The sequence below is a fragment of the Mastomys coucha genome, unplaced genomic scaffold (assembly GCF_008632895.1).
Source record: "Mastomys coucha isolate ucsf_1 unplaced genomic scaffold, UCSF_Mcou_1 pScaffold12, whole genome shotgun sequence".
NCBI classification, from domain to species: Eukaryota; Metazoa; Chordata; class Mammalia; order Rodentia; family Muridae; genus Mastomys; species Mastomys coucha.
Window position 1 is genome coordinate 6,705,064 of NW_022196894.1, and position 15,875 is coordinate 6,720,938.

At 49.0% G+C, this 15,875-nt stretch overlaps 2 pseudogenes; one reads left to right on the forward strand and one right to left on the reverse strand.

Annotated features, from left to right (window-relative positions):
* The first annotated feature begins 5,579 nt into the window (after positions 1-5,579).
* LOC116086224 lies at positions 5,580-9,808 on the forward strand (annotated as a pseudogene).
* Positions 6,202-8,493, reverse strand: LOC116084976 (annotated as a pseudogene).
* Positions 9,809-15,875: the final 6,067 nt, after the last annotated feature.

Genomic DNA, 15,875 nt, shown 5'->3' on the forward strand with positions numbered 1-15,875 from the left:
TGGGCGGCGGGAGAGAGAGGTGTCAAAGCAAGGCTTTAGTCTTTTGAACTAGGTCAGATTACTCAGTCTTGGGCAACCTGGAGTTGCCATGTGTGTCTCTGTGTGGGTCCCAACTGATTCTGTCCCAGATTGGTCAACAGATGTGGGATAAAATGGTGTCCTGTGTCCGGCCCAGGGCTTGGGCCACTGGGTGAGACAGATGCAGGAAGTTTGCACACACCCCAGTGCCAAAGCTGGTTGGGCGTCGGGATGTGAGAAGCCACAGGACCCCGCTGGGGGTGGGGAGGCACAGTCGGAGGTTCCTGCGAAACTGCCGGAATTGTCTCGTAGTCCCCAGGCCTGCATGGAGGCCAGGGATAGCAGGTTCTAGTGCTTAGACATCGGAGACACCGCTGGATGCTGTGGAAGAGCAGAGTACGGAGTGACAGCCCACAGGCTGGCTCTAGCCCAGGGCCGAGGGAAAAAGGGCAGGAACAAGCCCTTGGCTTGTTCGACCAGCTTGGCTTGGCTCAATGGAAACCGTGGCTGGAAGCACTGAGAGCGTAGGAAGGCCTCCTTCGTGGGATTAGATAAGGCTCTTTAGAGAAAGACCAGCTCCATTGCTACAGCACTGGATTAGAGACAGTCCATGGTTTTAAGTCATTTATTGTAGAAAAGCAGAGAGAGGGAGTAGGAAAGTAGAGGCCGGCCATGGCCACATGGACAGAGGGGGGAGGAAATACGAAGAGAGGAAAAGAAAGAGGGAAAGAGAGAAGCAAGCTGGAGGCGGGAGTAAGAGTGGGAGGAGGGGGCAAACAGCCCCTTTTATAGCGGACCAGGCCTTCCTGGCTGTAACCAGGTAACTGTGGGGAGGAGCATACCTTGCTGTTGCCAGGTAACTGGGGGTGGAGCCCTCATGCCTCCACAGCACCATGACCCCATTATCCCATGCCCTCATGAACCCATGCCCTCATGCCACCATGCCCAGATGCCCATACTCCCCTGTACATCCATAGCCCCATGACCGCATTCCCCCATGCACCCATGCCTCTATGCCCTCATGTACCCATGCCTCCATGCACACTTGCCTACATGCGCCTATGCCCTCATACACCCAGTTCTCTATGCCCTCATGCCTCAGTTTCCACATGCCACCATGCCCACATGCTCACATGCATCCATAGCCCCATGATCACATCCCTCCATGCCCTCATGCCTCCATACCCACATGCCCACATACACCCAAGCCTTTATGCCCTCAAGACTCAATTCACTCATGCCGCCAAGCCGACATGCTGGCATGTATTCATGGCCCCATGATCACATCCCCCCATGCCCTCATGCCTCCATGTCACCATTCCCTCATGCCCTTATGCCCTAATGCCTCCAGTCCCTCATTCCTCCATGCCCTTGTGCCCTCATGCCTGCTTTCCCTCTTGCCTCCTTGCTCTCATGCCTCCATTCTCTCATTCTCCCATGCCCTCATGCCTCCACTCCATCATTCCACCATGCCCGCATCCTCATGTCTCCATGCTCTTATGCGTCCATGCTCTCATGTCTCCATGGCACAATAATCTCATTACCCCATTCTCTCAAGCACCCATGCCAACATGCCTCCATGCCCCAATGGCTGCATGCCCCCATGCCTGCATTCCCTCATGCCTCCATGCCTTCATGCCCACATGCTCTCATGATTCCATGACCTCATACACCCAGGCCTCTATGCCGTCATGCCTCAATTCCCTCAAGCCACCATGCCCACATGCCCACGTGTCCATAGCCCCATGATTGCATCCCTCCATGCCTTCATGCCCATGTGGCTTCATTGCCTCATGCCCTCATACCTCCACTCCCTCACTCCTCCATGTTCTTATGCCCTCATGCCTCCATCCCCCGTGCCTCCAATCCCTCATTTCTTCATGCCCTCATACCTGTATTCCATCATGCCTCCATGACCTCATGCCTCTATTCCCTCATGGCTCCATGCCTCCATTCCCTCATGCCTCCAGGAAAGCATGACCCCATTGCTCCATGCCCCCATGCATCAATTCCCTCATGCCTCCATGCCCCCACACCTGCATTCCCTCATTCCTCCATGCCTCCATTCCCTCATTCCGCCATGCCCTCATGCCACCATGCCCAGATGTCCATATGCCTCCATACATCCATGGCCCCATGACCGCAAGCCAATATGCACCCCCGCCCTCATACACCCAGGCCTCTATGTCCTCAAGCCTCCAATCTCTCATTCTTCCATGCCCTCATGCCTCCACTCCATCATTCCACCATGCCCGCATCCTCATGTCTCCATGCTCTTATGCGTCCATGCTCTCATGTCTCCATGGCACAATGATCTCATTACCACCTTCTCTCATGCACCCATGCCCATATGGTTCCATACCCTCATGCTCTCTTGCTTCCATGCTGTAATGGCTGCATGCCCTCATGCCTCAATGCCCTCATGCTCTCATGCCCTCATGCTCTCATGCCCTCATGCCTCAATGCCCTCATGCCTCAATGCCCTCATGCCTCAATGCCCTCATGCTCTCATGCCTCCATGCTCTTATACCTCCTTGCCATCATGCCTCCCTGCTGGGCAGGCTCTCTGCCGGCAGAACCAGGTGAGAGGGAGAGAACCCGGTCCAGCCAAGCCGGATGGTGAGTGTCACGGCTTGGATCTCCTGCCTCCAGAGAATAACCACCCAGAGCAGGGTGTCTGTCAAAGCAGGAACTTGTTTTTTTGTTTGTTTGGTTGGTTGGTTGGTTTTGGTTTTGGTTTTTTGGTTTTTCGAGACAGGGTTTCTCTGTGTAACCCTGGCTGTCCTGGAACTCACTCTGTAGACCAGGCTGGCCTCGAACTCAGAAATCCGCCTGCCTCTGCCTCCCAAGTGCTGGGATTAAAGGCATGTGCCACCACTGCCCCGCTAGGAACTCATTTTAATGTATCAATCTTCTTTTTATAAAGGGCTGAGAGAGGAGGTGGAGTTTTCTGCTGAGGTGAGATGATGTAGAGGGAGGGGAAAGTTGACGAAGGGTATGGGGTGACTGGAGCCAACAAAGTCACTCTACATCAGCAGGAGCTAGGCAAAGGCAGGCTTAAGCAGGTTGTGCTGAGTCACTCCAGTACGGAAGTGCCTGAGACAGTTTACAAAACTCAAGCCAGGCTTGGGATTGTCCTGAAGGCCCAAACCAGGGCCAAATAGGGCCCAACACCTCCCCAGCACCATAATCCTATTCCCCATGCCCTCATGCCTGCATGACCTCATGCCTCCATTCCTTCACACCTCCATGCTCTCATGCCTTCATGCCTCCATGCCTGTATGCCCTCATGCTCCCATATCCTCATGTCTCCATGCCCCCATGCTCTCATGCCTCCAGGCCCTCTTACCCCCATGCCTCCATGCTCCCTTACCCTCATGCCTTAAAGCCTCCCTGCCCTCATGCCCCCATGCCTTCACACCTTCATGCCCTCATGCCCTCATGCCTCCTCCTCTTCATTTTCAGTCTGCCCATCTTTTGAAAACACAAAATTAGGTAAGGTCATTGTTCTAAACCTGTATTCATCTTGGATTCTCAGATGTACTAAACATTGCAGAAAGACCCAGATGAGTCACTTATCGATGAGGGGTGGGCACACCCTTGAGCAGGAATCACATCCTTTACCCCAGATACCTCATCCCTCCAAGCAGTACATACTTCTTCAGACTCTTGCAGGTGGGATCTGGAAGGATGGGCAAGAAGGTGTTAACTTGACCTAGACAATTCAGCACATCTCTTACTCCTCTCTTTAAACCTAGAGCTTATACCCAAATAGTGCCGGGAGGGAGCGAGCCTTCCAGGAGTGTGGACAGGCCTGTGAGTGCAGGTAGGACCACACTGCTGCCCAGAGGAACCCACCCAAAACCCTCAGGACACAGGAACCAAGAGGCTGCCTGGGACAGGAGTATTCCAGTCTCTGTCTGTGCCCAGAGCTGACCCTGTGCCAAAAAAACTGAATACACAAATGCAACCAGGAAAGAGTTGGTCTACCAGGAGTGCCTAGACATCTGCAAGCACAGGTAAGACCACCACTTCTCTTCAAATTTCTGGCCCAAGAGGGACCCTCATATAGGTATCAGGACAGGGGAACCAAGGATCCCCAAGGGAACCAAGGGAATAGACAGGATCCTTCTGGTCTCTGTTTGCACCCCAGAGCTGACCCTGTATCACATTCTCCATACCAGTAAATATCTTCAACAAAATTATAGAAGAAAACTTCCCTAACCTAAAGAAAGAGATGCCCATGAAAATACAAGAAGCCTACAGAACTCCAAGTAGATTGGACTAGGAAAGAAATCCTCCTGTCACATAATAATCAGAACACCTAATTCACTAAGCAAAGAAAGGATATTAAAAGCAGTAAGGGAAAAAAGGTCAAGTAACATATAAAGGCAAACCTATCAGAATTACAGTAGAGACTATGAAAGCTAGAAGATCTAGGGCAGATGTCATACAGACCCTAAGAGAACACAAATGCCAGCCCAGGCTACTACACCCAGCAAAACTCTCAATTACCATATATGGAGAAACCAAGATATTCCATGACAAAACCAAATTTGCACAATATCTTTCCACAAATCCAGCCCTACAAAGGATAATAGATGGAGAATGCCAACACAAGGAGGGAAACTACACCCTAGAAAAAGCAAGAAAGTAATCTTTCAACAAACCCATAAGAAGATAATAACCACACAAACATAAAAATATCATAAAAAATAACAGGGAGTAGCAATCACTATTACTTAATATCTCTTACCATCAATGGACTCAATTCCCCAATAAAAAGAGATAAAAAGACTGGATTCGTGAAAAGAACCCAGCATTTTGCTGCTTACAGGAAATGCACCTCAGTGTCAAAGACAAACACTACCTCACAGTAAAGGGCTGGAAAAAAAATTCGAAGCCAATGGTCCCAAGAAACAAGCCGGTGTAGCCATTCTAATATTGGATAAAATCTACTTTCAATCAAAAGTCATCAAAAAAAATAAGGAAGGACACTTCATACTCAAAGGAAAAATCTACCAAGAAGAACTCTCAATTCTGAACATCTATGCTCCAACTGCAAGGGCACCCACATTCTTAAAAAAAACTTTACTGAAGCTAAAAACATACATTGCACCTCACACAATAATTGTAGGGGGACTTCAATACCCCACTCTCATCAGTGGACAGATCATGGAAACACAAACTAAACAGAGATAGAGTGAAACTAACAGAAGTTCTGGACCAAATGGATATAACAGATATCTATAGAACATTTCATCCTAAATCAAAAGAATATACCTTCTTCTCAGCACCTCATGGTACCTTCTCCAAAACTGACCATATACTCAGTCACAAATCAAACCTCAACAGATAGAAGATTCAAATAATTCCATGCCTCCTATCAGGTCACTATGGATTAAGGCTGGTCTTCAATAGCAACAAAAACAGAAAGCCCACATACAAATGGAAGCTGAACAGTGCACTACTCAATGATAACATGGTCAAGGAAGAGGTAAAGAAAGAAATTGAAGACTTTAGAATTTAATGAAAATGAAGGCACAACATACCCAATCTTATGGAACACATGTGTCAGCAACGACCCCATTATCATGAGCAGCTCAACCTCAGCAGACAATGGAAGTGATAGCAAGAAGTTCAAAGGTGACAACAGGAATACAGAGTCATCCATGTCCGCAAGCTACCCAGGGATGAGGGCGAGGTCATCTCCCTGAGGTTGTCCTTTGGGAAAGTTACCAACCTTATGCTGAAGGGGAGGAACCAGGCCTTCATTGAAATGACCACAGAGGAGACTGCCAATACTATGGTTAACTACTACATGTCAGTGGTGCCAGTGCTTCATGGGCAGCCCATCTTCATCCAGTTCTCCAACCACAAAGAGCTCAAAACCGACAGTTTGCCCAACCAGGCATGTGCCCAGGCAGTCTTGCAGGCTGTGAAGTCCATCCAGTCTGGAAACCTGGCCTTGGCAGCCTCTGCTGCTGCCTAGGACGCAGGAATGGCAATGGCAGGCCAGAGCCCAGTGCTCAGAATCATTGTGGAAAAACTTTTTTTTTTCAAACAAAAAAGCAAAAATGGTATTTATTCAGCTTTTAGGAAATTAAATAACAAAATCCAGAATAAAGCAAAACAAAAACCATAACATGTCATGTGACTAATCATGTCCAAACACAACAGCACTTATTAATGAGTATAAAAATAAAATTTATCATTCATATTTGCTCTTTTTACAACTTTTATGACATGGATGTTTTAGAAGCCTGAGCTATCCAGCCCCTACCATGTGACTGAGATTACGGTCCCACAGGGAATTAAGTTTCTATTTTTGGAGGCCCCTACAACCAGATCCCTCACAACTTTTGCACTGGCACTTTCATGGGGAAACAGGCACTGCCTGTCAGAGCACAGTCCACCTGGCTCTGGTGATTCTTCACGTTCTCTAAGCTCTCCACACGACAACAGTTCTAAGCCATCAATGACCCTGGCAGCCCCATGATGAGCCCCATCATGCTCAGTAGCAGCCTCCCACACTGCACTGAAACTGGGAACAACAGAACTATAGGTCAAACTTTGACCTGTGCTCCTGGGAGCTGGAGGGCAGTTGGTATGGGAAGACGGGACAGTGGCTGCTAACTCTACTCAGTGAACACCTTCAAGCAGTAACCAAGTGTGCTGCCTGTACTTACCCACCAATATACAACCAATCTAGAGCAAATGAGCAGGCCACATTGAACCAAGCCTCTCAAAACAGGCAGATTTAGTAAGCCAAGGCCACAGCCCATGCTAATAAGCCCTTTCCAGAAGAACCTCATGAATCTCCTGGCTCCAGAGGCACCCCTGCTTTCGAGCTAGGACAATGCCGCATCGAGTTTAAGTTGTACAGAAGAGCACATCATGAGACAACAGCATCTCTAATATCTAGAGCTCCAGTGCTTGCCCGCTGGACCACACTCCTGGAGCATCTTAATGAAGCTGAATAGCAGTTGCCCAGATGTCCTTGCTGGGGAGCGGAGGAAGGACCCATCCTTGGGGAACGGAGTTGCCTTTAGGATGATCAGATGGTACCAGGTACTGATCCCAATCATGCCTTATCTGAATGAGCGCAGGCACGGAGTGCTCAGCCTGGAGGTAATACTGCTGGAAAGGCTGCAAGAGGTGAGCAAGTGGGAACTCATCTGGATCCCCGAATAACTTGGACTCAATTTCACGTTTCTGAAGTAGGAGTTTCTCTTTCTGTTTTCTCTGCTTCTTTTCCAGTTCTCTTCTCCTCTCCTCCTCCTGCTCTCCTTCCAGCATAACTCGGAGGGCTCTTTCTTCAGCTTCATACAGTTCAGAGCGCTTTTTAATGAGTTTTCTCAGCCGTTGAAGATGGTGCTCAAAAGTCTCATCTGCTGAAGCAGGAGGACAGACCCCTTTTCTTGCTGCAGCTTCTTTCCTCAGCTTCCTCAATTTCTCTAAAGCACAAAGAATGTCCACCATTCTTTTGGTGTCTGACTGTTTTTTCCTTACTTCAACTAAGACCCCGTCAGCAGCTGCTTTGAGTTCCTGCTCCCGCTTCTTTTCCTCCACTTCCTGCACGCACTTCACCCTCCAGCGGTCAATCTCCTGCTCCCGTTCCGTGGCCTGCGCGGCCTCCGCCTCCCGCTCAGCCTCTCGTCCCGGACACTCTCGCGAAGCCGCAGCCGGCGGCGCCGGACCCTCTCCAGCCTCCGTCGCGCCTCGCCCACATAGGCAGCCTGGGTCAGCGGCTGCAGCCGCTCGGCTAGCTCCGCTCGCAGTGGCTCCACCTGAGCGTGCAGGGAGACCCAGGCCGCTCCGTCCGCCTCAGCCTCGCGCAGGGACTGCCCCAAGCTGCGTAGCCGCCGCACCAAACGCAAAGCGGCACGCAGCCGTGCGCGTACTTCGCCCAGGCTGGTCCCGGCGGCTGTGCGCGGGGTCCGGAGGCCGACAGGCCGCCGGGGGTTCCCGAACACCGCCTCCAGCCACTGCCGATCGCACAGGCGCTGCAGGGCCGCGTCTCCGAGCACGTCGGGCGGCGGCGGCGCCTCAGCCCAGCGCGGGCTCCAGGGCGGCCCGGGGCCTGGAGGCGGTGGCCGTAGACGCTCGACGGCGTCGGGCCCCCAGAAAGGCCGGCACTGCCGTGGCGGCGGCGGCAGCGGTGGGAGTGGCACCGGAAAGAAGCCGCCGCCACTGCCACCGCCGCTACGGGAGGCCTCGGCTGGCTCGCGGGGCTGCAGAGCCAGCGGAGGCTGGAGGAAGGGGGCGGATGCCCTCGGGAAGGGGCCGGGTCGCTGGGGTGGAGGCGGCGGGAAAGCCGGAGAGGGCAGCGGCGGGGGCGGACATCCGAATGGAGCGGAAGGCGGTGGCTGCGGGGGCGGCGGTCCCTGACCTCTCTGGGCGAAAAAAGGTGGCAGGGCCATGTCTGTAGTGCAGCGGTTGCGAGCAGTGACAGTAACCTGTGTACTTCTTTATCCTGGTTCCAGGAGGAAGTGGAAAAACTTTTCTACCCAGTGATTCTGGAGGTGCTGCACCAGATCTTCTCTAAGTTTGGAACAGCCCTGAAGATCATCACGTTCACCAAGAACAACCAGTTCTAGGTATTGCTGCAGTATGCTGGCCCTGTGAGCACCCAGCATGCCAAGCTGCCCCTGGATGGCCAGAACATCTACAATGCCTGCTGCACGCTACACATCAACTTCTCCAAGCTCACTACTCTCAACATCAAGTACAATAATGACAAGAGCAGAGATTACACTCGACCTGCCCTGCCCTCTGGAGACAGCCAGCCTTCACTGGACCAGTCCATGGCAGCAGCCTTTGGTGCACCCCGCCCGGCATAATGACAGCCTCTCCGTATGCAGGAGCCGGGTTCCCTCCCATCTTTGCCACCCCTCAGACCGAAGGCCTCTCTGTCCATAATTTCCATGGAGCCCTGGCTCCCCTGGCCATTCCATCTGCAGCTGCTGCTGTGGCTGGCTGCATTGCCATCCCAGGGCTGCCCGGTGCTGGGAATTCCATCCTTTTGGTCAGCAACCTGAACCCTGAAAGAGTCACACCTCAAAGCCTCTTTATTCTCTTTGGCATCTACAGTGATGTGCAACAGGTGAAGTTCCTGTTCAATAAGGAGGACAATGCACTTCTGCAGATGGCAGATGGCAGTCAGGCCCAACTGGCCATGAGCCACCTGAATGGGCACTAGCTACACGGGAAGTCGGTGTGCATCACACTGTCAACGCATCAGAGTGTACAGCTAGCTGCCTTTGGAAAGACAGGAGGACCAGGGTCTGATCAAGGACTATGGCAGCTCACCACTGCACTGCTTCAAGAAACCAGGCTCCAAGAACTTCCAGAACATCTTTCCACCCTCAGCTACCCTGTACCTCTCCAATATCCCGCCCTCTGTGTCAGAGGATAGCCTCAAGAGCCTCTTCTCCAGCAATGGTGGTGTGGTCAAAGGCTTCAAGTTCTTCTAGAAGGACCAAAAGATGGCACTGATCCAGATGGGCTCTGTGGATGAGGCAGTGCAGGCGCTGATTGAACTCTACAACCATTGAAAGACCCCCACGAGGGGAGACCCTCTCTCAAGTCCTGGGAGAACACAACCACCCAAAGACTCACAAGAGACCAATCTTGATGCAAACAGCATGAGGTTTATTCAGGGGAAACCAGTGTACTGGGGACAAGCTCGTAACCCTCGCAGGGGCAGAGGAGCTCAACCCAGAGCACAAGAAGTGTAGGGTATTTAAAGGAAAAATCCACAAACCAGGGGGCATGAGGGGGTAACCAAGGAAACATAAAAACAGTGGAAAATTTCAGAGGGACCCAACCCATGCTTTAGTCAGGAGTCAGGGTCATGAAGAGTCAGGAGTCAGGGTCATGAGGAAAACATCCTGCATACTCATTATTCTCAAGAATGCAGTTTTATCGTCATTGTCATTCACTTTGTGATTGACTGCTCCCTGGAACCACCTAGATGGTAAGACAACCGGTTTCTGGAACTAGCCGGCCTACATTCTTGGCTCATTTCAGAGAAAATTTTCTATGCCCTTTAAGTAAAAGCTTATACTACATATTTCTACTAAATGATCTTTTCTTCTCTTCATTATGACCTGGGTGAGAACCACCACCTGTGAGTATCCTTTTCCAAGTCCATCATCTAGGTGCCTGTGGGCCTGCAACGGCTTCCACCATTCCAGAAAATCCACTTTAAAAAGCAGCTGAAGTGACCTTACAGACTAGAGATTTTAGTTTTTAAAGAGAGTTCAGTTTACCTGTTTTTTAAAAAAATTAAATCTAGCCTACTTTGCCATGGCAGGAAATGGTTGTGGGCCACAGAGACCCAGTCAGTCCCAGCACCATGCCTTGAGGGGCTCAGGTGTGAGACCACAGTGGTGCCCCAAAACACAGCCACTTTCTGTGCCTTACAAATCAGCATGCCTCATGGCCAAACACCTTCCCTATCCCTCTAAGGCCACCAGTTGATTCTAGACCTGCAGGTGAGCCAGGTGGCCTATACAAAGGCTCCCCAATGCTGTGCAAGAGCTGGGGCCACTCCCCTACACCCTTATAATCAAGTGACATGATTCTCCCATGTCCCTGGCCAGCCCAGAGGGCCCAGGCCGTCCTCAGCTGCCGAGCCTCATTGTGACCTTTGTATTCTATTCCATGTGGTCACAGACACCTGTGCCTAGCAATATTTCCACTTGACCAAATACCTGAATCTTTTCCATTTATGTCACACACACTCCAGTCAAGTCTGCATGACAGAAGCTCATGAGGCGAAAAGCTTCAGGGAAGCTAGTCTCCTGGAACCCCTTTTGGCATTTCCTCACTCAGAGGTGGCCCAGATTTGTCCTAATGATAGTCAATGGAGGGTCTCGCATGCTAGGTGCCCCCCAAGAAGTGATTTACTAATAGCTAAACAAAATTGGACCTTGCTTTCTGACTGACCTTCACCGATGTTCCAATATCCTAATCTTTGCTTAGCTGAACCCCAGCCTGGAATTTTGTAAAGAATGTTACCCATTCAGACTAATTACCTCCGGCATTGTTAGGGAGATAATAAAGGAGGTAGGGCATTGAAGTTTACTGAATAGAAGTTAATTATCCCAGGGCAAGGTCAACTAGAATCCTCATTTCAGTCAAATGGCAGACCACATTAGAATTGCAGCTAAGCCACTCCCAGGGATTAGAAGAATGGGACCCCTGGGGCATATTCTGCTAGCCCAGAAGATTAGCATAGTGGGCGTTTACTAAGACTAGGCTGGATTGTGAGCCTAGTGTGTGTGTGAGTGTGCTGCGAGGCGCTCCAGCCTCTAATCCTCGTACAGAGAATTTGTACAGCTGATAAACAACTTCAGCCAAGTGGCCCAATATAAAATTAACTCAAACAAATTAGTAGCCTTCTTATACTCAAAGGATAAACAAGCTGAGAAAGAAATTAGGGAAACGACACCCTTCACAATAGTCACAAACTATAAAGTATCTTGGTGTGACTCTCACCAAAAGAGGGAAAGATCTGTATGACAAGGATTTCAAATCTCTGAAGAAAGAAATCGAAGACCTCAGAAGATGGAAAGATTTCCCATGCTTGTGGATTGGCAGGACTAATGTAGTAAAAATGGCCATCTTGCCAAAAGCAATATACAGATTCCCCATCAAAATTCCAAATCAATTCTTCATAGAGTTAGAACGATTCTCAAATTCATCTGGAATAACAAAAAACCCAGGATAGTGAAAACTATTCTCAACAATAAAAGGACTTCTTGGAGAATCAGCATCCCTGACCTCAAGCTGTGCTACCGAGCAATAGTGATAAAAACTGCATGGTATTGGTGCAGTGACAGGCAGTTAGATCAATGGAATAGAATTGAAGACCCAGAAATGAACCCACACACCTATGGTCAGTTGATCTTTGACAAAGGAGCTAAAACCATCCAGTGGAAAAAAGACAGCACTTTCAACAAATGGTGCTGGTTCAACTGGAAGTCAGTATGCAGAAGAATGCAAATCGATCCACTTATCTCCTTGTATAAAACTCAAGTCCAAGTGGAACAAGGAGCTCCACATAAAACCAGTTATACTGAATCTAATAGAAGAGAAAGTGAAGAAGAGCCTTGAGCACATGGGCACAGGGGAAAATTTTCTGAACAGAACACCATTTGTCAATTAACAAATGGGACCTCATAAAATTACAAAGCTTCGGTAAGGCAAAAGACACTGTCAATGAGACAAAATGGCAATTAAGAGATTGGGAAAAGATCTTTACCAGCCCTACATATGATAGAGGGCTAATATCCAATATATACAAAGAACTGAAGAAGTTAACCTTTAGAGAACCAAGTAACCCTATTAAAAATGGGGTACAGAGCTAAACAAAGAATTCTCAACTGATTAATATGGAATAGCGGAGAAGCAACTAAAGAAAGGCTCAACATCCTTAGTCATCAGGGAAATGCAAATCAAAACAACCTTGCGATTCCACCTCACACTGGTCACAATGGCTAAGATCAAAAACTCAGGTAACAGCAGATGCTGGTGAGGATTTAGAGAAAGAGGAACACTCCCCCATTGCTGGTAGGATTGCAAGCTGGTACAATACTCTGGAAATCAGTATGGTGGTTCCTCAGAAAACTGGACATAGTGCTACCTGAGGACTCAAGTATACCACTCCTGGGCATATACCCAGAAGATGCTCCAACGTATAACAAGGTCTCATGCTCAATTATGTTCACGGCAGTCTTATTTATAATAGCCAGAAGCTGGAAAGAACCCAGATGTCCCTCAACAGAGGAGTGGATACAGAAAATGTGGTACATCTACACAATGGAGTGCTACTCAGCCATTAAAAACAACAAATTCATGTAATCCTTAGGCAAATGGATGGAACTAGAAATTATCCTGCCAGGCAGTGGTGGCACATGCCTTTAATCCCAACACTTGGGAGGCAAAGGCAGGCGGGTTTCTGAGTTTGAGGCCAACCTGGTCTACAGAGTGAGTTCCAGGACAGCCAGGGCTGTCTATACAGAGAACCCCTGTCTCGAAAAATCAAAAAGAAAAAAGAAAAAAAAAAGAAAGAAATTATCATCCTGAGTGAACTAACTCAATCACAAAAGAATGCACATAGTATACACTCACTAATAAGTGGTTATTAGCCCAGAAGCTCAGAATACCCAAAATACAATTGACAGACCAAATGAAGCTCAAGAAGAAGGAGGACCAAAGTATGGATACTTCAGTCCTTCTTAGATGGGGGAACAAAATACCCATGGGAGGAGATACAGAGACAAAGTGTGGAGCAGAGACTGAAGGAAAGACCGTTCAGAGACTGCCCCACCTGGGGATCCATCCCATATACAGCCACCAAACCCAGATACTATTGTGAATATCAAGTGCTTGCTAGCAGGATCCTGATATAGCTGTCTCCTGAGAGGCTCTACCAGTGCCTGACATATTCAGAGGTGGATGATACTCTCAGCCAACCATTGGACTGAACACAAGAACCCCAGTGGAGGAGCTAGAGAAAGAACCTAAGGAGCTGAAGGAGCTTGCAGCCCCATAGGAGGAATAATATGAATCAACCAGTACTCCCAGAGTTCCTAAGGGCTAAACCACCAACCAAAGAGTACACATGGAGGGACCTATGGCTCCAGCTGAATATGTAGCAGAAGATGGCTTTGTTGGACATCAATGGGAGGTGAGGCTCTTGGTCCTGAGAAAGCTCGATGCCCCAGTGTAGGGGAATCACAGGACAGGGAAGAGGGAGTGGGTGGGTTGGTGAGCAAGGGGAGGGGGATGGGATAGGGGGTTTTTGGATGAGAAACCAGGAAAGGAGATAACATTTGAAATGTAAATAAAGAAAATATCTAATAAAAAATAAAATAAAATTATCCTAGAGCTTATGTCAGTACCTAGAAGGTTGTGGGACCATGAAAGGCAGCCTAGTTTCTGGTTGAGCTAGGTTTAAAACCTGGAAGACCCAACAGATGGTAGGCAAGGGATGGTAGGCATTTGCCACCACACTCTTGACACAAGGCCTCAGCTCTCCATAATTCTGTGGCCATTAGTCACGTAGGGCAATGCCCCAAGCCCCTCCACAGATAGAAGACATGACCATAGATCATGTAGCCTCAAGACAGATCTCCATTTTTAATGAGGCACCTAAAGACCTGAAGGGCATAGCCAATTAAGCCCCCCTTCACAGACACTCCTCCCTGCAAAAGATATTTAACCTCAGGCCCACCCTGAGAAACTGGGGTATGGTTTCACTCATCACAGCTCTCTGCTATGACAATAAATGCTTAATACCATGGACTGCCTCTTCTCATCGGGACTACCATGGGGAGCAATGGAGCAGGTCTTCCTCTAAAGAGCTGAGTCTAATCTCCGCAGGAGGCCTCTCTGTGCTCCTAGTCATGGCCTCCACCAAGCCAAGCTGCCCGCAGAGCAAGCCAAGGGCACTCTGGGACTCTGGACCCCGTGGGGACCCAGCCAGAGCTCTCCTCCCCTCTTTCCCCTTTGCCCCGGGGTAGAGCCAGCCCAAGTCTCAGCTCTTCCGAGACATCCACAGTGTCCTCTGCCTCTGTGAGGACCCAGATCCCTGAGCCCAACTCCAGCAGTCCGAGCTCCTCCCAACCCCCAGAGCAGAGTCCTGCGGCTTCACACAGCCCGATGCCCACCCAGCGATGGTGTGGGGAACAAGCAGTCAAAACTTCCCACATCCCACCTCACCCACAGGCGGGCCACCATTTTAACCCACAGACGATAACTTGGGGTCATTAGAGTATGTTCTATGTACTGCTTCCCCCACACAGATCAACCTCCCCCTACTTTCCCCCAATAGTTTTATTGGCATGTTGGGATGGGTGGTGTATTAGTCTGGGTTCTCTAGAGTCACAGAAATTATGGATAGTAAGGGAATTTGTTGATGACTTACAGTCTGTAGTCCAGCTCTCAACAATGGTCAGCAGCAGCTGTGAATGGAAGTCCAAGGAGCTAGCAGTTACGTAGTCCCACAAGGCAAGCAGGCAAAGAAGAGAGAGGGTAGATCTTCCTTCTTCCAATGTCCTTATGTAGGTCTCCAGATTAGGACCACAAGTGAGCCTTCCATTTTTGGATTGTAGTTCATTCCAGATATAGTCAAGTTGACAACCAGGAATAGCCTCTGCAATCCACCCCTTGTCAACTTGACACAAATAATATCTCGTGTCCACATGAAACAATAACAAAGTCATGAATACACCTAACATGATATAACTACTCCTTGTACAAACGCAAACACATTTGTAAATTTACAATGCGGCAACGTCCATTGGGAACATTCTTTTAGTGTCTCAAATACCAATTGATGTTAAAGAAATTGGAAGAAAGGCAAATGTACTGTTAACAAAATAAAACAGAAGCATTCATATTACTTTATAATCTGTTTCTACAACTGGTTACGTGGCCTTAGCTGGTATTTATAACTACCTTCCTCTAGTACCCATTCTGTATTTCCTTTCCCCTCGGCAAGTACCTTAGCAGATCTTGGAGGATTGACCCATACCTTCATTCCTGATGGGTCATCCTTTGTCATCTGCTTGGATTAGGCTGTTGTAATTTCCCATTGACTTTAATCACAGGACATGGTAGTACTAAGAGATGCCCTAAGGGATCTCCTACACTCCAGACATAATCCTGCTTACCTCCATTGTGAAGAGGCAATCCAATTTCTCCATGGTAATCTGGATCTATCACTCCTCCTAACACTGTTATTCCTTTCTTAGCCTGTTATTCTTTCTTAGGGCATTAGAAGTGCAAAATGACCAGGGGGAAGTCTGAGCTTCCAGTTCAATGGAATGTTTGTTGTGGCTCCT